The sequence below is a fragment of the Pelodiscus sinensis genome, chromosome 5 (assembly GCF_049634645.1).
Source record: "Pelodiscus sinensis isolate JC-2024 chromosome 5, ASM4963464v1, whole genome shotgun sequence".
Classification (NCBI taxonomy): domain Eukaryota; kingdom Metazoa; phylum Chordata; order Testudines; family Trionychidae; genus Pelodiscus; species Pelodiscus sinensis.
The window spans coordinates 62,870,169-62,892,637 of NC_134715.1; the positions used below are offsets into that span (position 1 = coordinate 62,870,169).

Below are 22,469 nucleotides of genomic sequence, written 5' to 3' on the forward strand. Positions count from 1 at the left end.
ACCAGTGGGACGTGACTTAAGTTCTGTATCTCACTTCTCCCATCTAAAAACGTAGATTTTTCTTTGTACTGTACTTAGAATCACCAAAGAGAAAAGTGTTTGTGGATAAATTAGAGTTTAACAATTCCCCACATAAAATAAGTCACATGCTCCACCATTCACTTATTTAACCCTGTCTTGTCTGACTGCCATCTGTTAAGGGTGCTACTGCAGGAGACAAACCAACAGGACATGAAATAATGGGAGAAGTAAGGTGTAGTCTGGAGACTACTGGGGTCCTTGAGGAAGCAAAGGGGGAACTATGAATTGGGAAATGTCCTTTCCTCACTCCAACTCAGCTGGCAAGTTTATTTCATTCTTGGTCTGAGCCTGGATAAAAGTGGGATACTAATAGCTTAAAAATGCTGGCCTAGAAAAAGAGAGTTGAGTGGATAGCAAGTAGACACTTGATAGGAGACAGAAAGATAAAGAGAAATTGCCGCAAGTAGGCTGTCCCCCTAACCCAAAGGTAACCAAGCTGAAATGAAGTTTACTAAAGCTTTTAAATAAAGATTAAGGTTTAGGTAAGGGGAGAAATAGAACAAAGAGTTTAACCAAGAAAGGCCTTGTGTTATATATTTCTGGGAAATCAACATGTTTGGGGGGGCGGGGAGGGTTATGGCTACATCTACACTGGCCCCTTTTTCGGAAGGGGCATGCTAATTTTGAAAGTGGGAATAGGGAAATCCGCGGGGGATTTAAATATTCCCCGCGGCATTTAAATAAACATGTCCGCCGCTTTTTTCCCGGCTTAGGGAAAAGCCGGAAAAAAAAGCGTCTAGACTGGCCCGATCTTCCGGAATAAAGCCCTATTCCGGAGGATCTCTTATTCCTACTTCAAAGAGGGCTTTATTCCGAAGGATCGGGCCAGTCTAGACGCTTTTTTTCCGGCTTTTCCCCAAGCCGGGAAAAAAGCGGCGGACATGTTTATTTAAATGCCGCGGGGAATATTTAAATCCCCCGCGGATTTCCCTATTCCCACTTTCAAAATTAGCATGCCCCTTCCGAAAAAGGGGCCACTGTAGACATAGCCATTGAGTCACTTGAATCCACTGCTCCTCGGGGGGAAAGGAGGGGAAAACACACACACTTACACTTTCCAAACCAAGTGATTCTCTCAAGTTAACACTGTTGGGAAGCAGGGACACTGTCACCCAGAAACCCAGCCTGGCAGTGGCAGGACCACATGGTTCCATCTAGAGCATGGTAGAGAAAGCCAAGCTTGTCCCCTGAGGGGTGCACTAGAGAAGGACTAATGGAGTAAGGCTTTTGCTGTTTCATCATGACAGAGCTCTATAAATTGTAATTCCAATATATGGTACTACATGTAAGAGGTTTGTACCCATCCATTACCTATGGAAATCTACTATGCACGGTGACACGGTTTCAAGCATCAAAGTAAAGAAGCCAAAATTCAATGCTTCAGACCATGTAAGTTAAAAGGTATGCCCCTCAACCTAACACCCTCCTCCCCCATATCACTGCTAGTGTGATAACTTTCTAGGCTTGTTTTAATACATACAACCTACATCAGATGCCTAGGGAGTACTTCTCTCCCTCATCTGAATCCCTTCTCTCTCTTTTGTAAAGATGGACACTGCACATGGGAGAGCATTTCACTTTGTATGAGCAAAGCAGAAATGGGCTCCAATTGTGGCGTTTTAAAGAAATAATCCACCTACCAATAACCACAAGACGAATTCTTTGCATGAATATGGAACAAGTTTATGGTAACAACCTTCCATCCCTATCTGCAGGCTACTCAGTGACTTCAGTCCAGTGTGCTATGAAATAAGTTAGTAGGAAGAGTCCAGCCTTTACAAATGTTACCAACTGGCAATTCTACCAGTCACAAGAGAGAAATCAAGGACCGATGGCTAAGGAGAACAATTTACCCTTTCACCTCTACAGCTGGTCTTGACCTGACTAGATCCACAGTGGGGGCATATTACACTGACCCTGCCCATACTGTAATATGTTCTCTGGATTAACAGAAAAGCTGAGCTTTCCAGTGCTGTCAGTCTGGTCCCTTTCACAAAGATTGAAATTCAGTTTTAAAAGTAGATAGAGCAAACAAAGGAAAAAAATGTATTCTACAATTTACTTAAGCACACCAGGTTCCTCTGGAAATTGGCCAAAAAACTTTTACAAACTGAGCTCTAGGCTTGTAACAGCTCCATAAAATGCTTCAGATCTCATTAAAACAGGGTGAACAATGAATAAGTATCTGAAGCCAAACTGCAGCTTTTTACTGGATTGGAGTCACTGAACAAAAATAAGTAGTATTTCCATGGGTCTCTACCTTTCAATAACAATGCCATCTTGTGGAAAATGTAGAGGCAGCACAGAAGAGCCTCTTTTGACATAATAAAGAGAAGAGGAACTTCATTGCCACACTCCACCAGTTTGCTCTTACAAAGCATGTAGGACTCTAAAAATATTCTTGCCACATAGTAATCAGTCATCACTTTAGGGTGGATTGAAACTGTAGGAGAAACCCTTAACAGCCGAGGGGGGAGGGGGAGAAGGACTGCTTTCCTAAAGCAGCAAGAGACAGGCAGCTATCTATTATGCAGATCTACAGCCCCTGAAATCTATGCCCCTCCATGTCAGTACCTGGTAATCAAGAATGAAAAAAAAACATTGATTTATAGCAGTCCTGTGGAATGAAGAACAGGATATCATTTTGTGTATCCCGGGTTTTTTAATTCTGCTATATTTTGCCCCATTGGAGACCAAGAGCAGTTCTCATGCCGTCAGGCAGCTGACGTAGCTCATGGATATACAATAAAGTATCAATTATACATCAAAATATGATCATGAAACATGTTTCCATGTACTAGTTAAATGCCAAAGCACAGTATAAGTCACAATAGTGGCCAATTTTTGACAGACAATTTTCACTTTTCAGAAGGCTTACCTCCCGTCACACCATCCTGATGATTACTTTTCCTCTCTCTATTTTGTTTCAAAAATGCTATAGCCAATGCACTGATTATACAAGTATCACCCTGTATGTGTACTGCACACAATTTATGAAAGAGGGGGAAGGTAAGATAAGGTGCATGTTTATCTGAGCAACATACACAAACTTACTGTACCTATAGGCTTCCAAGTGGATGATCTTCAAAAGCATAGAATATTTGCTTCAAGCACACTGTGTGTCAGTAAAACATACAGGTATCACAAATGCAGACTACTGTACTCTCCATTACCATCCAAGATAGATAGCAAAGAGGAGTCAGATAATTTAAGCAGACTTGTAGGTATTTCACAGCTAACTGGGCTTTGTGTTATGATTACTATATCAAGTATTACTTGCCAAAGAGTGGGAGCAATGGGTAGTTAACTCCAGTTTGTTTTATTTTAAGTTTTGCCACCTGTGGGTGCCGGCTTCCTCATTTCCCCAGGGGCATTCAATCATGGATCCCTCCTAGAATCCAACCCACCTCCTCCTGCCCCATACCAGCCATCCTTTTGCACCTAGGCCTCCTAAACCCTGCTGAACAGCTGATCTGTAGCATGCAGAAGGCATAAGGAGAGTGTGGAGAGAAGGAGCTGATTGGTGGGGCTGCCAGCAGGCAATGAACACCCACTATTTCCTCCCCCCCCCCCCCCCCTCGAGCTGGTATCTGTTACTGCCCCCCATAGAAGTATAGTCTGAGAAGCTGGCCATACAACCCCTTTACTCACACATAGCCCTTCTCTCTAGAGAACAGTAATATGGCCTAGCCCGCCAACCACCATTACTGCTGCTCAAATTTAGATTCTTTTTTGCTCTCTTCCACTGACCTGTTAATACAGTTGTTAGGGAAGGTCTATTTTTAAAACAAACCTCTCAGGCCAGGGAGAAATAAGCTCTCATTCTGAACACCAATCCATTCCTCAAATCCACTTAAATATACAGCAATATTGGTGTCCAGAGTAGCCATAAGCCCAATGATTCCAGCTGGACCCATTCCATTAATGCAAGTTATCATACTTTGTTCACGGTCACAGTGTTTGTGAGGTAAGGTGTTAGACTCACAACCATTTCCAGCTCCGGTGCTGAAACTGTTCAGAGGGTTCTTGTCAAAGAACAGCTTCCAATTAAAGGATTCCTCCTGACAGAACCGCTAATGGTTGTCAAATGTTTCACTAGCTAACGTGGCATGCATTTCACAGCACACACTGTATCTACCATTTCTGAAGTCTCCATAGTATTACAGGGAGGGAAATGAAGCCAGAGCTTAAAAATGTGAGAACTAAAAATGCTACCAATTGTATCACAGATAAGAGCTGCAGTGGAAGAAGTTATCTGAATTTCAGTGTATCAAAAAAGGAGAGTTATTGACATTACAGTAACAAGATCTATAGCAAGGTATTTTCTGCACTTGCAAAAGGCCCTTGACACGCATAGGGCAGTGTGTGCTTGACCCAACATGGCTCCCAAGATGCGTGTGACTTTTTATATCCTACATGTTTCTTATCTAAAGCTTGAAAAAAGATTGTGTGTTGACCTAGCAAGGATGCTGCAATTGCCCCTAGAGAAAAGTTGCAGTTTAAAAAAAACGAGGCAGGCATATTCACACAGAACTGGGTTAAGTCTCTTTTCACAACAGTGGCCACCTGAGATAAGACACAACACAACAGAGAGAAACAGCAAGTAAAAATGCCTGCTTTGCTGTTTTTAGCATAGACTGATTTCATGGAGAACATACCACCCCACTTGTAAAATGCTAAAGTTACATAAAATCAAAAAGGAAACATGATTTATCCATGGCCATAGAAAGGGCAGCCATTAATTACTAAAAGGTATTAGAACTCAGAAAGCTCTGGCTCCTAGTTATATCTGCAGACCACAATTATTTCTTTACAATACATTTGTTAAACCATATTTCAGCCATTATGGTCTAATTCTTTGGGCTCTTTGGCATTTACTGGCATTGCAAAACAAACTCTGTAGCTTTTGAAATGGAGTGCTGAGGCTCTAGAGTATCACCAATGTGGTTGTTAGCCTCTCCGTTACAAACGTGAAGTGCTATGTGTGTGAAAAAAGTGTGTACGTGCAGCATGAGCACCAATGGAACGGCATGAGCAAATGGCAGCATTCGAATTAAACTGGTCTCACCTCCTCATCATAACCACAAGTGGGCAAAGATCATCAATGTATGAGTGTGGGTTGGTGGTTAAATCAAAATGAAGGAGGAATGGTATAAAGAACTTTTAAAAAATGTAGTTTTTAGTGCTTCTTCCTCCTCTGACTATTATGTGTACAGAACAAAAGCTTTGTTTGGGAAACAGTAGCAGCTAAGATAGCTTAAGTCAGGCTAAAGCATGGACAGCAAAACCTAGCATCCTGCTTGCCTCCCCAACCCACACAGTACTGTTTTCACTTCTATTGGACTCAAGCTAGCGCACATACAGTGATTCTTGAGCAGACATCCTAAAAGACTGAGAAGAGTCCCAGATCTTACAAAGTAAGATGTTATGTTTATTCACTGTTGTATATACAATATCCAAGTGTGACTATTGTGGCATGCCATAGAATTTCTACTGGGATATTGATGTGTATACAAGGCATCCCCACTATACGTTCAAAATATTTAAAAAATGTGGATATATAGCAAAAGGACGTAAAGCGGGGACATTTTTTTTTCCCCACAGCTGACTTCTGTTTGCGTGAATTGGTCTTTTTTGTGTGTGCATGACAGAAGAGCAGAGAGTGGGAGGACTTTAAAACAAAACAGTTTCCACAAGTGTCATTGACTCTAGTACGGAACCAACGTATACCGGGGCACCATAGTGGGGACACCACTATGTGCTGACCCACCAACAGAAGGAGGGAAGGGGGCAGTTGCCCTCTGGGCCTGGCAATTCAAAGGGCCCAGGCTCCCAACTGTTGCCACCGCAAGAGTGGTGGCAGCCAGACCCTCAGGCCTTTTAAGTATCTGCTGGAGTGGTTTGAGGGAGGGGGCTGTGAGGGCATGCAATGGGAGGGGACAGCATGGTACACTGTAGAAAGCACTACAGCCTCGCTACAGTCCTGCCCCTTCTGGGAGCATGGAGCCACAAACAAACTTTACCCAAGGTCCCAGCAAGTCTGTCATCTCCCCTGTGTGCAAGTTTCAAAATGTGAAACAGCAAGTGGTGAAGCCAGAAATATTACTGAATGTCAATTTCCACCTTTTCCTCTCTAGTATTGAACAGGCTGCAAGAAGAGTAACATCAATGAATTAACTAGAACTAAATGACTGCAGCCTATTACATGCGGCAGTAACATTAGCTAAGTTATGGTCCAGAACCATAACTGAAATCACTCACAATCAGAACACTAATGCTTTCAAATCTGAGATAGAAAGAGGAAGCAGAATATGCTAACCAACTACAAAAATAAGAAGTTCCACAATTGTGGAAATAATGGCTAAAATATTAACATTGTTTCTCATTCTTTTGATGATACTCATGCAGAAAGATACAAGACAATTTTTAGTGAGTGGATCAAAACAAGTGGTGAGTCAATTGATGTCAGTACCTTACAGCTATCTTGGTTTGGAAGGAAAGTTTCAGTAACTACTTGAAGAAAGCGGCAAACCTTCAAAGGATGTAATGCTTCCCACCAGCATTTATCATGCAAATCAGTTGTCTCACCACATTTATTTTGCTATCAAGACTACTTTATTATTATTACTACTACTACTACTACTAATAATAATAATAATACAGGAGAGGGAGGTGGAAGGACATGGAAATCAGTTTTCCAAACCATTGTTTGTGACTAGAAGGTAACTTACCAAGTGAAAGCCATGTTTGTACTAGAACTGGTCAAGAAATTAATTTCAGTCCTATACAAGATGGGCTTCCACAGTTTTTCATGGGACAGAAATACCAAAATATTTCAAATCAACCATGCCAAATGTTTCAGTGCATCCTCAATGAAACACATTCCTTGCAGCCCCTGCCATCCAGCTCACACTCTCCACCTCACAAGTAGATGCACAACCTGGATGCCTTTCCAGTAGACCGGCACAGTAGACCACTCAGAGAGCCTGGAACAACAGCTCTGAGAGGTTTGAAGTGCCCCATTCATCACTGCAGATGAACGTTCACGAGGTGTGTCTTGTTTACCTTTAATACCTTTAAACCTGAAAAGACATACATATGTGGCCTCAGTAGAATACCAGTTGGGTCCAATCCCTTAGCCCAAAAGAAACAGCTAGCATATGCCCACATAGTAGTCTTGTAGACCCTCATATGGGAACCTTTAGCCAAAAAGTCACATTGCCCTCATTGTTTTCCATAAAAAACCTGGACTAAGCCGAATGTGCCAGAACATTGCATTAAAGTCCCTCTTTTTCCTGAGTTCCTTTGTAACGAAGTCTCTGCAAGATCTGACTATGCCTGTTGTCCTTCAAAGCTATCTTCTCTGCAAACCTCCAGTGAAGTCAAGTATGCTCAGTCTACAAAGTTCACATGACAGTCCATGTACACTTATTGGAGGAATGTTTGGGAGGGATTTGGTGTAATACTGAGTGTTGTGAAGCACGGCAATTACAGTTTTCCTTAAGCCCCCAGCTCCTGAAGTTAAGTAGATAGGCAATATTTCAGCCTTCATCCTTATGAAAAATTAAGTTTCTAGATCTTGTGGCTGTGGAGAAGGCTTCAGAATATAAGCCTACTGGACCCTAAGGGCTCAAAAAGCAGAAGTCAAACACCAACTCTTATTTTCACATCTCATGAATTCTGGTGAGTGTGATTCAACTTTTGAGCATTTGGGGTTGACAATAGGAAACATTTATAAAAGCAGATTAATAGCATGCCTTACTTTTGCCATAATTATTTAACCTATTTATTAAGGGGAAAGAAAGCCCCAGCACAGGTGTCAGCTTGACCAGCTAATCACCATATGCCAGTTTCCCAACAAATATATAAATTATGAGAGAGAGAGAGAGAGAGAGAGAGAGAATATTTTGAAAAGGAAAAAAATAAACTAAATCGTTGTAAATTGTAAAGGAAAATTAAAGGTTGCAACATCAAAATTTCTTTTTACAATTCATCTGTAAATTATGTACTGTCCATGCTTACTCAGTTTTGTAAAATAATGATTCGGCTAATTAAATTGGAATTTTGTCTTAGTGAAAATCGCAGTATCTGTTCCAAATTGTGTTCTTAGATACTTGATTTTAAATAAGTATTCTGATTTTGAAAACACCACACTATTTTAGTTGCTATTTGGTGTTTTTTTCACTTTAAGATGGAAATATGTAATCTTTGCCATATGCAAGTGCTTCATTTGATGTAAAAAACTCCGAGAATTGCACAAATGCTTTTGTTCAGTAAGACACCTATAACTGTAGTTAGCTTTTATACCTTTCAGCTTAATCAGAGGAATGGCAACATTTATTTTCCTTTGAGAGAGACATGGGCCACATCAGTTTTTCAACTTGGAAAAGTAAGATTTGTGTAATACAAATGCCTTGATTTCAGAGTCAGAATTTGACGTTTAAACAAGTAGAATTTTTTCTTCAGTTGTATGCCATTTAGTCTTACTTCCCCATTCACGAACCAGGCAAGTGTAGACAATTAAGTACCATCTTTAGGAAAGTTATGTACTTTTTACTATAATCTTATTCAAGGCTAAGACAAAGAGCTTTGAGAAACCTCTTCTTTCCTTAGAGGAGTTTGGAGAAGGATGAAATAGAGCTTTTCCACTCCATTCTCCCTTGAATAAATTTACTCCCAGAAGTACATCTGTTTTACTGAGAAAGCAACAGAGCTAAAAATGGCTCTTGCCATCTAAAGACTAGTCAAGGACTTAAGATTAACAGTTCTACATTTGCCATTTTTGGAGATATAAAGGGGCCACTCCAATTGGCCATTCCTCAATAAGGTATAACTGCCAGAAATTAGATAGCTACTCCCTCCTCCTCTATGCCAGGGATCTCTCAGCTAAACGATTGCACGATCCAGCCAGAGACCCCCAGCAGGTTGGGGGTGGCCTGTCCATTACTGGCCCCCCTAGCCCTACTTTTTCTTGCCATCATCCCACCTTTCCCCACCTCCCATGGCAATCCTACCCCCCAAGGGCACAGCTCCAGGAATCCCATGGGAGAGGGCGGTATGGTGCAGCAGCAAACCCCCACACTCCACAGCAGCAGGAGCCATGGGGAAAGCAGACTATACTGGGGGAGTGCACTTGGGGGGCTGCATGCCATTGGTGTAAAGAGCAATGGCAGGAAGGGGCAAGGCTTGGAGGCCAGTAATGGACAGTCCCTAGCTAGAGCCCAGGACTCCTGGTGAGTCTGGCCTGCAGGCTGAGAGTTTGAGACCCTTGCTCTATGCAAATCATCATCTGCTTTTACTTGTCATCACACCCCCCCCCCCCCCACATTTAGCTGTTGAGTGACTCAAGCCATTTTCTCTCCAGCATAAATACATGATAGCAAGTGCAGTTCATTTTATCACTCTTACCATGAATTTTCTCTGTTGACACCACTGAGCAGAAATTTCTTCTAATTCCAAGAGAGTCACTCTAATCATTTTAGTCTTCTCTCTCTGCCATGTTCCCATTTGATTTTCTGGTGGAAACAAGAAATCCTCCAATTATTGGCCCCAACAGAAAAGCTGTCTGCTGAAATCCTCAAGTGATACTAGTATCACGTTTACAGGAACAGAGATGCAGAAGTAAATGTTGATATGTATCACCACTGGAAAAGCCTAATACTGTATAGATTTTGAGAGTAGGAGCTGCATCATAACAGTGACTTTACACACACAAATAACTGTTCAAAAGAATATTAAGGTTCCACAAACATTATGAAGTACTATAATTAAGGTCTATGCAACCTTTATATACAGCCGTATATGGATATGATCCCCTATCATTTTCTCCCCAGGATCCCTGCATCATTGAGCACTCTCATGGAGAGTCCTCACTTCATTCAACATTTTGTTTGCTTCTGGTTGATCAGCATGAGACCCCAAGTATTATCTACACCACACTATTTAAACCTTAGTCTGAAAACTGAATTATTAGTTTCTTCATGGCTTTTTCTACGGCCCTCATCACTATAGTAACCAACTGTTTCATAAACAAAATCTATTTTCATTGAATGAGGCGAAGGTCCTCTGGGAGGAAAAAGTGTACGTGATCACATAATTAAAGACTGTATCATAATGCAGACGCATAATGCAGGCTTTAGGTATATTACACAGATTTCTGCCACTTCAGCTAACAACAGGTGGCCATCTATTTTGAACCAGCACTGGGTGAAGTGGGACATATCTTGCCAGGCATTTTACATAGATATATTTGCGGACAGCAGAACACATTTGAGACCCAAATTGGAATTAAGCTCATCTCATCAAGCGGGTTTTTCCCATGAAGGCTCATGAAACCATATGTTAGTCTCCAAGGTATCACAGGACTGCTCATTTTCCAAGCTAAGGTAGAGAGTGTGCCATCGCTGGCAAACTCTTCTGCCCAATTTTCTCAGAGATCCTCCTCTGATCATTTGGAATCAGACATCTTGTGCTTGATAATTAACCCATATGCTAAGCAGCTTATTTATTTTTGGTGCAATTCACTCCTGGGCAGAGGGCTAATGCATAGTTGAGCCACTAAAACAAAGCTGAAGTAGGACTTAAGTGACACAGATGTGTTGCTTTGTCCTCTGTCCAGGCAACAATTTCACTCACTCTCTTGTAGCTTGCTACTAGAATTTTTATCCACATCTTGAGTGCCCTTGAGTGTATTTTTGCCTGATGGACAGAATCACAACCTTTTCCCTTGATTCAAGCTTGCTTGTATGGAGCTTTGAGAGATCTACTATATATTTGAGAAAAAATTGTCTTTGTGTTGGTCTGTCCATCTGTCTGCCTGTTGAAGAACTCCTCCAAATTTGATATACAACTTCCTTTTATCATAACTTAAAGCAAAGTACGAATTTGGTTGTGCCGGGGGGGGGGGGGGGGGGGAGAAAAAAAAAAAAAAAAAAGATGCCAGGAATGGGATTGCTTCTTACAGGAAAAAAAAAAAGAGAGAGAGAATCACCAAGCAGATGAAAGGGGCTAGCTGGGCATGCCTCCCGCCTCATCTGGGACTGCCCAAGTACCAAGCCTCTCACCACCCAGGTGCCCTTTAGGGAGAGTGTGAGGGGTGAAGCTCTCCCCTCAGCCTCTCCAATTCATATGGAAACATTGCTGGCTGCTCCCCTCTATCAGGGAGCAAGGGGAAGTGCATAGTTTGCTGCATTCTTCACTTTGCCTGGGAAGTTCAGCGGGACAGACGAACCTGCCCCTGCCCTAGATGGAGGACTTTCACTCTCCCCCTGCTATGCCTGCTCGAGCTGTAGCAGCCATGGACAAAAGCTTCTCACCTGGCCCCAAGCTACTGTGGTTGGGGGTGGGGGAGTGCGGCTGGAGTAGTCCTCTCCTCCTAGGGCAGCCTCCATACTGAACCCCTCATCCTGAGTCATGAATTAATTGAGTTAAGGATCTGAACAATGCTGGGTAAATCTTCTATGAATGTAATAATGATGAAAAATGACTACTATACCGTGATAGGGTGCAGTCACAGAAGACCCTCTTGCCCTCCTGCTCACTGGGGCTTCTCATGGCTCTCTCCTGCTGGGCCAGCTCCTGGTCTCCCCTAGCCAAGGACCAGAGCTGAAATCACTTCCCCCACTTCCCCAAGAAGCGGTACAGACACTGAAACTCTTCTGGTCCAAGGAAAATGCAGTTTTGGGCCCAGCTTCCCGGGATACCACTCTCCAAATAGGATCAGAACCACAAATACATTATTTAGGTAAGCCATCTTTAATAATGAAAGGGGGAATAAACATACTGTTTGCTCCCACAAGTAACCATTTACACTGGGTTTGATAGTAAATAAGAGTGATTTTATTAATTACAAGCAGTAGGATTTAAGTGAGAACAGGCAGAGCAAACTAGCTTACAAACAGAAAAGGCATAGCTAATTCTAACACTAAAACCTCAGCACAAACTTTTTACAAATTCATTACTAACTCACCCTAAAACTTTTCCTTTTCTAGCTAAGCCTTCAAACCAGGGACTCCCTCACCCTGGGATCTTTAGTTCATTCCCATGAGTGTGCCACACCAGTAAACCAGAGACACGGACCTGGTAGTCTCCTACTGTTTTTAAAGATTCCACTTTGAGTGGGAATTCGCTTTCTCCGTTCCACCCTTCTATTGCTTGGACAGCTCCTACAGTTGAGGTAGACATGTGACTTCCTCTGACCAACCACTGAGACTTAGAGGACCAAGGGAATGGTTCACATGTGGTCATCTATTCTAGACATCGAGGGAAACACCCTTGATGGCTTTCATTTGCACATTTAAAACCATAAACTATTCCATACTCCATATATCTAACTTTACACACAAGAATGGTACATGCACCAAAATAAGATATACAGACCCAGCATTTTAAGATATTAAGATTGATAGGTTATATGAGGCAGTTTGTCCCAAGCATCTTTGAGTTATGCATATTGATGTCCATGAGTCCATTTCATGAAGCATGGGGGGCAGGGTCTGTCACAAACGACCTGAGCACTGCCAGGTAAATCTTCTAGTAATGTAATAATGATGAAAAATGACTACTATAAAGAAACAGAAATAAATTACAAAGGACCAACTGTTCATCTTCTCCCTCAAATTCTGGAACTCAGTTCACTCAAATTAACACCAACCACTACCCCATCCCCAACCATATAAAGAAACCACTAATTACCATTTTTATGAAGTGGATAACAAGTGTTAACATTATTTACTATTCTTTCATTGGAATTCTCTCTTCCAACGTTGCAATCGAAATTCATTCTCTTCCTTAGACAAATTATGTAACATTTTGTGTTCCATGGCAGGATGGCCATAATATAAAGTTTTCTATATAAATAATTGAAGGTACCAAACTGAAATTCAGTCCCTGAATACTGTGTTCTTAATTTGTGTTATGTTGGCAGGAACATTTGATAAGTTTGTTCTTTAGACTGTTATTCAAAAATGAATATAAAGGGGCTGCAAATAGTTCAGGCAAACTTGCTTTTGAAGTTGAACACATTCTCACGGATAATTTAAAAAACAGCAATGGTCCTGTATCACCTTAGAGACTAACAAAATACATAAATATTATCATAAGCTTTTGCAGGCACAATCCACTTCTTCAAATGAAAAATATGAATCATTGTTAAGGTATTCACTCAACTTACTCTAAGGCTTCTGTTTCTCTCTCATATACTATATCCACAAAGTTGGATATAGTATTTTGGGTCTTGATTTTGATATCTTGTCCTACCTGCTCCTTTTCATTCTTAAATCTGCTCTATTACATTTTTCATCTTATCAGCTTTCACACACGCATTTTCCCCTGTAGTCTATTGGTTCTTGTTCCCTTTAATCTCCTAAGGCCTTTTTCCATTTTCTAAATCTTTCATGCTTCCTTCTCTTCAAGAGATATTCTTTTATTTTTGCTCTCAAAATTCTTCACCCACCTTCTCTCATTTTAACAGTGTTGATCCCTTTATTTTTCACTGTTATTTCTCTTCACCTTTCTTCCTGTGCTCCTCTTCATTTACTCTTTGCTTCTTTTAAAAAAGTTAATTTCCTTTCTCCACTCAAAAACAAAACACCAGTTTTAGATAACACAAGCTGTGACTGGGTGAAAGTTGAAAACAAGGTTACTTTTTTCTGGTGATGTGATAGGAAAAAGGAAAACTGCAGACCACAAAAGTACCAGCAATTCAGAATAGCATTGGAACTGGGCGAAAAGGAATACAAGTGAAGAGGACTACATTTCACAATCAACTGGGTTAAGAAATGGCTAAGTAGTAGGAAAACACTAAAAGGAGTGCTACTAAAATTTCAGTATCCATCTGAAGGACACTTTCATTAGTGTTGTGGCAGAAAATTAACTGTTTACACACATTTCATGTCATTAGACCAAAAAAGTAGGTCTGTCAATTGACTTCGGTTAATGCCTGCAATTAACGCAGGACAGGATTAACACATTAAAAAAATTAACATATTAATGCTACACTGCCTCTTTGAAGTGCCTCTCCGACACTTCAAAGGGGCTTTCAACACAGAGTGGAGGGTGAGAGGGTGGAACAGCTGGAATCCCCAGCTGATCCCCGGCACCTAATGTGCTGCCCCTTTGAAGTGCTGCTTCAGTGCCTTAAAGAGGAGCACTGCATGGAGCCTGGAGTCAGCTGAGAACTCCAGCTGATCCCAGGTTCCATGCAGCACTGCCCCATTGAAACGCTGCCATAGCATTTCAAAGGGGAGTTGCACACGATTACATTTATCACACAATTAATCACAATTAAAAATTTTAATCGTTTGACAGCCCTATAAAAAAAGTATCATCTGACAGTTTATTTTCAACTTTGTTCAACCTTATCTATTTCAATGTAGTTGCACATGGGCACTGAGCAGAATTTGATGCATCACCACTCAGGCACCATCTACAGTAGGAATGCTTTACCAGCATAGGTGCACTATATTGTAGCAAAGTACTTGTTACCTTCCTCTTCAGGCTCACCACACATACACCCACCCCCATTAACATGGTCACCCTGGTTATAAAAATGTGATAATTTTTTCCAATGATACTTCAGATGGCCTTGTATTTCACCTCTGCTGGATATTTTCTTATGCGTATAAACATTGTGTGTGGAATTATGAAATTTTGCTATGTGTGCGTAACTCAAACATGTGGTGGATATAAGAAAACTCTTACAAGTTAGCTCTTTAGAAATAACAAAAGAACCATAAACATCTGCACGTTATCCCCCAAAACACCTGAAGTGGCAAGTAGGCAAAGGTGCAAACTAGAATTGCAATTCATATGAAAGAACTGATGATCGAGCTCGTAAGCCATGAAACTGCCTGATCCATAAGACAGTGAGGATATTTCCAGAAAAAGAGGGTCAAGATGGAAAAGAAAAGGGGGAAAAAGGCCTTGGAGCACCTCTTTCCTACCCCACCTCAGGACAGAGTAATCCTGGCATGGAAAGTACTGAACAAAAAGGACTGTGCTCCCCAAAATCATCTGGGCAACTCAATATGCTTTAGCCATTTAATAACTAAGAAAAAATGAGTTGTTAAATTTTCAGTTCGTTTAAGACCACTGTGTTGGTTTTGGTGTAAGGTCCTGAGATTCTATTGACCCAAGTAAATGATCTGGGGTTGATTGGAAGAACCTAGTATGGATTCCCTATGGCTCCATATTAAGTTAGTACAGCAATATAGGAGCACATATTTATTAAAAGCCAGTCTAAGAATGTCTGCCTACTTTTTGTAAGTCTGATCGGAAACTGGCTCAGCTGTCATCCACCCCAGGTATGAGAGCAGATGCAACTTATACAAGAGAAGCTACTCTTCAATTATCATAGGTTATTCCATCCCCTATTTTTTCCAGCAGACATCTGTACTAGAGAGAGCAGACACTGCTTTAGACTAGCACCATTGCACAGTGACACTCAAAAATGCACTTCTAGCATAGATAAGGGATAGCTGTTCAGCTTCCTCCTATCCAAGACACATGCCTACTCTTGAATGCTCACTGTGACATGGAATCTTGAGCTAGATTGCTGTATAGGGATAGTATGCTTATATGGTATGCTTTCAGACAATTAACAACATATTCAGATGCTTTGGGATAGGCTGACAGTCTTTTCCCTGACATTTGCTTTTTATCTATGTCCTTAGCAGCCACTTAGGCCAGGTCTACACTAGGAGGCAATGCCAAACGAAGTAACAACTCCAGCTACACAAACAGCATAACTGGAGTCAACATACCTTAAATCGAGTTACTGTGGCATCTTCACTGCAGAAGGTCAACAGGAGAAACTTTCCTGTCAATTCCCCTTATGCTTCTTGATATGGTGGTGTACTGATGTCAATGAGAATGTAATCAGCAGTTGACCCCGCCCCCCAGGGGATCAATTCCCACAGCACCTATCTCCCAGTAAATGTAGACAAGGCCTTAGTCAAGGATTGGAAGAGTGTACTGCATAGACCTGCACATGGAAGGAAAACTCTATACTCCATCAACGTTATGACGGTGCAGTCAAATAGAGAGGACCAAGATGTTTAACACTAACAGGTGGAATTTCTCATCCTTTACACAAGTATAGAGGCGGCAAAATTGGAACCAAAATAAATGCACGCCACAAGCAACAATTACTTCCCTTATGTCTTCCACCACCACAAGGCAAAAGACACCTCTTCCACAATACACTGGAGGAAAGGAGGTAAGTGCTTTAGAGTCACTCCCAGTACTCTTCCTTGGACTTTGCGTTTTCCATTTATTCAGTGCTGCTTTGCAACTATTCACAGGGAGTGTTTAAAATTGCAAAGACAAACATGCTTGGGCTTCAAAATATACCTTCCTTAATATGGAAGCTATAGGTCATGTAGCTGCCGATTGAGGACATTACTAATTTTCTGCTTTGAAGAAATGCACCCAATTGCGAGGATATTATCCATACATTCTCCTTGATTGTTAGATATATTCAAAACGTTAAAGGTCAAGATTTCCAAACTCCAAAACCTATAGTTAGATTTGTAGATTCATATTTAAAAGTCCTAAATACAATATTATTCATAGGTGCTGAGCACCCACAACTCTCATTGTTTAGGTCTTCAGGAATACAGTATGTTACTGCAAATAAATGTTACATATATTGAGGATTCCTCCTTGGCATGTGTGTTTAAAATGACATTGACTTGAGGTCACAAACAGAGCGATGACAGCCTTTTAACCTAACTTCATTGGAGAACTGAAAACATTGCCACTCTGACACATCCCAGCCGGTGGCACCAACTTATATCTCTTGGGGTGGCACAAGAAGGGGGGCAAATTTCAGCTTTTGGCCTCTCCTTGTCAGGACCCTGGGTCTCCTTCAGCTTAGCAGTCTGTCCTCTTACCTACAGATGCACCATGTAGTCACGTTTCTAATGGACTCCCCATAGGGCTACCAAGTGTCCGGTATTGACCCAGACTGTCCAGTAAAAAAATTCAGAAAATACTGGACACCTAAAATGTCCAGTATTTTCTGGTTTTCCCCCCCTGCCAGGAGGTGAAAATACCAGACAACTGGCAACCCTACAACACCCTCAGCAACTGGGCCTAGTCCCCCCACCCCCCGCTTACCTGGCTCTTCAGAGAAGCTCCCTTCTGGCTCAACCAAGAAAACAAGATGGACGCCAACAAAAAGCCTAAAGACCTGAGCAAGGGGAAGCAATGCCTTCCCTGGGTCTTAGTGCTCAACCTCTCCTCTTCCTATCCCTATTCTGACACTGCATGCACTTAAAGGGGCCATGCTATTTTATTTATTTACTTTCTTAACTCTTGGGGTCCTATTTTTTTGCTCAACAACTTTGTTTCCCCCCCCCCCGCAAAAAAAACAGAATTTTTCCCCTGGTGTTTGGGGGGGAGGGAGTTGAGAGGGGGAGGGCGTTCAGTATTTTTGGTTAAGCCATCTAGCAACCCTAACTCCCCATTACTCCAGTGTACAGGAACAGACTCTCTGTACTCCAGATCACATCACCATTTGGCCTCACTCCACAAGGATGCAGGTACAACCAGGCCAAATCTGAATGGCACTTAAATCCATGCATCAAATCACAAACCACTCACTGAAATTTGGCCTCTTCTGTCAAATTTCTGCAACAGTCTAATTGCACTCTGCCCTTAGCTCTGAGGTCTATGCAACTTGGAGTAAATGCAAAAAAATCTGGGGAAAGGAACTCTTAGCTTCCCTCAATTACCACCACTGCTTCAAGCCATCTTCTTTATGCTTTCAGTGAATTTGTAGCTCTGGACTAGCATTTTAGCAACAGAGCTACAGTAGCATAGCTGGAACTAAGGGAAGGACTTGCATGTTTCTGAAAAGCTAAGGAATAATTAAGTTGACTACTTCTAACATGAACTATAACTCAGTTCTCTCCCTCGACATATTAATTTAGTTTAACAGACAAAATCCATTATTTTATATGGGATGCTACTAATCAGATGGAAATTTGAAGCTACATCTGATTCCATGAACTAATATGCAGTTACATACTAGGTTTCCTCACACACTATAAAACAATAACTAAAATAATAAAATTTTAAACTTAAATTGTGCATGTTAGCTACTCAATGCCAAACAGAAAACCTTTTCACCTTTGTAGGGGCAGTAAAAACAAACAACTTGGACTATTAGGTGAGTATTTTCACAAAACGTAAGTAGCCATGGTCATAGGAAGAGCCCTTTGAATCGGAGGGCTCTTTCTGCTCCTTGTTTTCATTGCATACACATGGGTACACACACTTTATAAATACCTTCACAAAGAGCTGTTCATTGGTCTGAGCAGTTAACCTGAAAGAACCAAAAATCTTGGCAGTTTCCATTAGAAGAAAAAAGTTGAGTCACATTTCTGATCCAATTCTGCTGATTTACAAAGGATGGATATCAAGTCCTGTTTGGTCCTCCCATGTTCAGGGAAACAAGAGCAATCTTTTTCAGTAATCTTTCTAGCCAGTCCTGTGTACACAAAGAAGCTGTGTGTCTGCTCCCTATCAGGACCACACCACCACAAAAACTCACCTGAAACCTGATCAATGCCCCAGGCCCTGAATTCAGGATCAATCTCCAAGGAAGCTTCTTAGGACTTGCCATGCTGGTCCATGCTTTGGATGGTGTGGATGTTTGTGTTGAAGCAGAAATCAGATTTTTTTTTCTCCTCTGGATGGACAGTATCTGGTCTTTCCTCCCCTTCAATGTTAGCCATGCTCAAATAGTTAACCTTAGACACACATTGCAGGACCAAACATATGGCATAAACTCAGGTCTGGATTAAGACCGTGAGAGGCCCTAAGCACTGAAAAGATTATGGTGCCCTCCCATCAGGGGCAGATATAGGGCAGGGTGAGCGGGGCGGCCGCCCCGGGCCCTGCGCATGCATGCACTGTGGCACCACCGCGCATGCACCGTGGCAAAAGGGGGCCCCGCAAAATTGTGCTGCCCTAAGCCCCGCGAAATGGTCATCTGCTCCTGCCTCCCATATGTAATTCAAAATAAAAACAAATACTATACCGTAAAATCTTTTTTTTTTTTTTTGGTAACCCTCTTTTGTTGGTGCCCTAAGCACGTGCTTAGTCTGCCTATGGGGTAATCCAGCCCTGCATAAACTCATAATTCAAAGTTCTTCGACTCCTAGTACAGTATTTTGTCTCAAGTATATTTGATTCTTTCACAACATCCTGTGAATTAGTAGGCTGTGTAGTAAGATGAAGGCCTAAGACATAAGCCCATGTAGCACAGGCTTGGTCTGAGGCCTAGCTAACAATGGACAAAACATGGCTAACCAAGTAAAGCTAAGCAGTGAAAAAGAGGCAGGGCCCTGCTCACAGAACTTGGCACAAACAGGTCTCAGAGTGCAAAACACTAATTGGTAATAGGTTCAGATATAGAGCAGTAATTCGTACTGTTCATAAGTTGAAACCACATGGTACCAGCAGCTCATTAAAAAAGACCTTGGTACCCACTCCCCACTGACACCAACCCAGGTTCAAGAAAGAATCTAAGTGACAGCATGGTCAATGAGATGATCTAACCAGAGCACAAGACACAGGGTGATGGGTGGCATCTACCAAGCATCAGAGAGAGGTAACCTGACAATGTCAGAGGGTGACAACCTGCATAACTTGTTTGTACCTGTATATAAAGTGGTGTCATGGGGAGACTGTCTTTGTCCAGTGGGGGGCAGTGGGAGTTTCCCCACTGGTTGTGTTGAGGCCATTGTTGTAAGTACATGCGTGTAGTGATTCGGTAGAGTCTACTGACAACTTTGACTGTACTTTACTTAACAATAAAGCTGGTTGAGCACCTTCAAGCCTTATCTTATTTGTGGTCTTTGGGGGCCCTCTTGGGGTCTGTGATGGTCAATGGGCCCACATCATTAAGCACACATGCAAGCAGCCTTCTGGTTATCATCATGGACAGAGCCAGAGACCTGTCCAGACATCATGGCAGTAAATCTTCCTAACTACAGGCAGAAGATAACAGTTATGAGATTTGCATGTCACTCCTGTTGACTAGCTTAACAGAGTAAGAGCTATAAGCTTCAACACTATTCAGCTTCTATTTGTAGATAAAAACAAAAGCTTCACAGCAATAAGTCTAGGTTCATAATCTAATTAGAATTTTAGAAAAGCTATTTCCCCCCCCCCCTTCTTTTAAGCCATTTACATGAGAAGAGTGGTTTTGGATGCTGCTTTAATCTGGAAACCTTAATTATAACCACAAAGTCAATGGCAAGCAACAGCTAATTAGCTCTGAACTATTTTAGTAAGTCAACTACCATGCTCAACTGTAGCTGTTCAGCACTGAAAGTGAAGTTTTCTACAAGCAAATTTCATTCTTTTAGGGAGTACACTACTGTATGTGTTCAGCTGCATTGAAGAGTCATGTGTCGCAGGGATGTAAGGAAGAAAGCCAAAACAGTTATCAGATTTCCAGAGAACAGTCTGTGGGCCTAAATGTTGGCAATAACCTACTGTGAAGGCCCATTCTCCCAATGTAGGAGAAACTTTGCCTCTCGAGTGCTTTAAATTGTTCCTAAGGTTGTTTGGATTTATTACTCAGTTATGTTTCCCTTCTTTTTATCTCCCCAATGGCTGGAAGGTAACAGAGGAAATAAATGGGAAAAGTGGCCAGGTTTTTATTCCCTGAGAGCACAAATATCAATCTAAGAGTAAGGGGGAATACAATAAGGGAGAAGGCAAGATTCTGTGAGAAATTATATGTTGCACATTAGGAGGAAATCTACTACCTTGCTCAAGAGAGCCAGAACTAAAATGCTAAGCAATAATAATTATAGTGAGGTTCATTGGCATACCAGAGGGTATGTCTACACTAGCCGCCTAGTTCGAACTAGGGAGGCTAATGAGGGAGACCGAAATTGCAAATGAAGCACGGGATTTAAATATCTCACCCTTCATTAGCATGCTTCCAGGCGGTCAGCATTTTGGAAATTGACTAGCCCGGAATAACCGCCCACATCTACATGCAGCAGTGAAATGGGAGTTCGAAGTAAAGCCCTTAATTCTAATTAGCTGTTATTCCTCCTGGAATGAGGTTTAATGAGGGCTTTACTCTGAACTCCCATTTCACTGCTGCGCGTATTCACTGGGCAGTTATTCCAGGTTAGTCAATTTCCAAAATGGTGACCGCCCATTAAATCCATTTAAATCCCACGCTTCATTGCAATTTCGGTCTCCCTCATTAGCCTCCCTAGTTCTAACTAGGGGGCTAGTGTAGACATATCCTGAGTGAGCTATTCTGAATAGTTCTCTTCACTATTCACAAGCTGGTATAGCTTGTCTCTTGCTTTTGTAAGCACCAACTAACCAAACCAAAATGGGTCTTTGCCCACGAAAGCTTATGCTCCAATACATCTCTTAGTCTATAAGGTGCGACCGGACTCCTTGTCACTTTTGCAGACTCTCACACTGCACTCAAGTAAGTTAGTATGAACATTAGAGACAACTGATAGAAATTAACTATTAGTCAACTTTTTCTCCCAAATTACCAGGATCATTTTTGTTGCCCGAATACTCCACTTATTCAGAAACTTCATAACTTTCAGAAACCATCACATTGGAAACACAAACTTTAAAAAAAACAATGAATAGTCTAGTAGCACCAAAGACTAACAAAACAAGTAGATGGCAGCATGAGCTTTCATGGGCAAACCCACTTCAGATGATTGGAATATCTAAATTGGAAACAGAGGCTTGTGAAATTGTCCCTTAATACAATAACTGAGTGGAGGAAAGCCCTTTACCCAAAAAGCTTATCTGAATAGCTGCATACAAGTAGCCAAATAAGCCTCTTTTCCCTCCTAACCTCTTCCTCAGTTTTTGAAAACTGATTGTGGGGAGAAATGTGAAGTCAATGGGCTCCATCTTGGGAAACAAAAATCAGAAACGAGAGTTTCTAAGCAGAAGTGCAAGCACAAAAACAAACGGATTTCAGGAGCAGTGAAAGAGATAAGACTAATCAATATAAATCACGAGTCACATGTGCGATGGCAACTAACTTCTCGGTCATCTGCACTACTCACATTTTTAGAGTCGGAATTATTCGCCCCCCAGCCTCCTTTACCAGTCACTAAAGCAGCGGGAAGAGCTTGGATCTGCGCGCGGCGTGGAAGGGCTCTGGGGGTGAAAGAAAAGAGCAGCAAGAATGAGCGAGGGGCGGAGAGCTGCTTGTTAAGTCTGATCTCTCCCAGCTGCGAGTTGCGGGGCGGCGGCGGAGTTGGCAAGCGCTGGGACTGGTTCAGCCGCCCCACGTCCTAGCAGGTGCCACGCTCCCCAGAAGCCAGCAGAGCCAGGTGCAGGGTCCCTGACGAGCCAAGCGCCCCGAGTTTGCCCCA

General features: G+C 41.9%; 1 protein-coding gene across 4 annotated transcripts in view; it reads right to left on the minus strand.

The window, feature by feature from the left end:
- The window catches only part of MARCHF1 (membrane associated ring-CH-type finger 1), a 711,901-nt gene that overhangs the window by 448,759 nt on the left and 240,673 nt on the right, over nucleotides 1–22,469 (minus strand). For 3 of the 4 annotated variants that reach the window (XM_075930153.1, XM_075930151.1, XM_075930154.1), the window contains exon 2: nucleotides 22,158–22,251. The exons of the other annotated variant lie outside the window; for it this stretch is intronic. The gene's annotated coding sequence lies outside the window, so the exon portion shown is untranslated. The remainder of the gene's footprint in view (nucleotides 1–22,157; nucleotides 22,252–22,469) is intronic. 4 annotated transcript variants of the gene reach the window in all.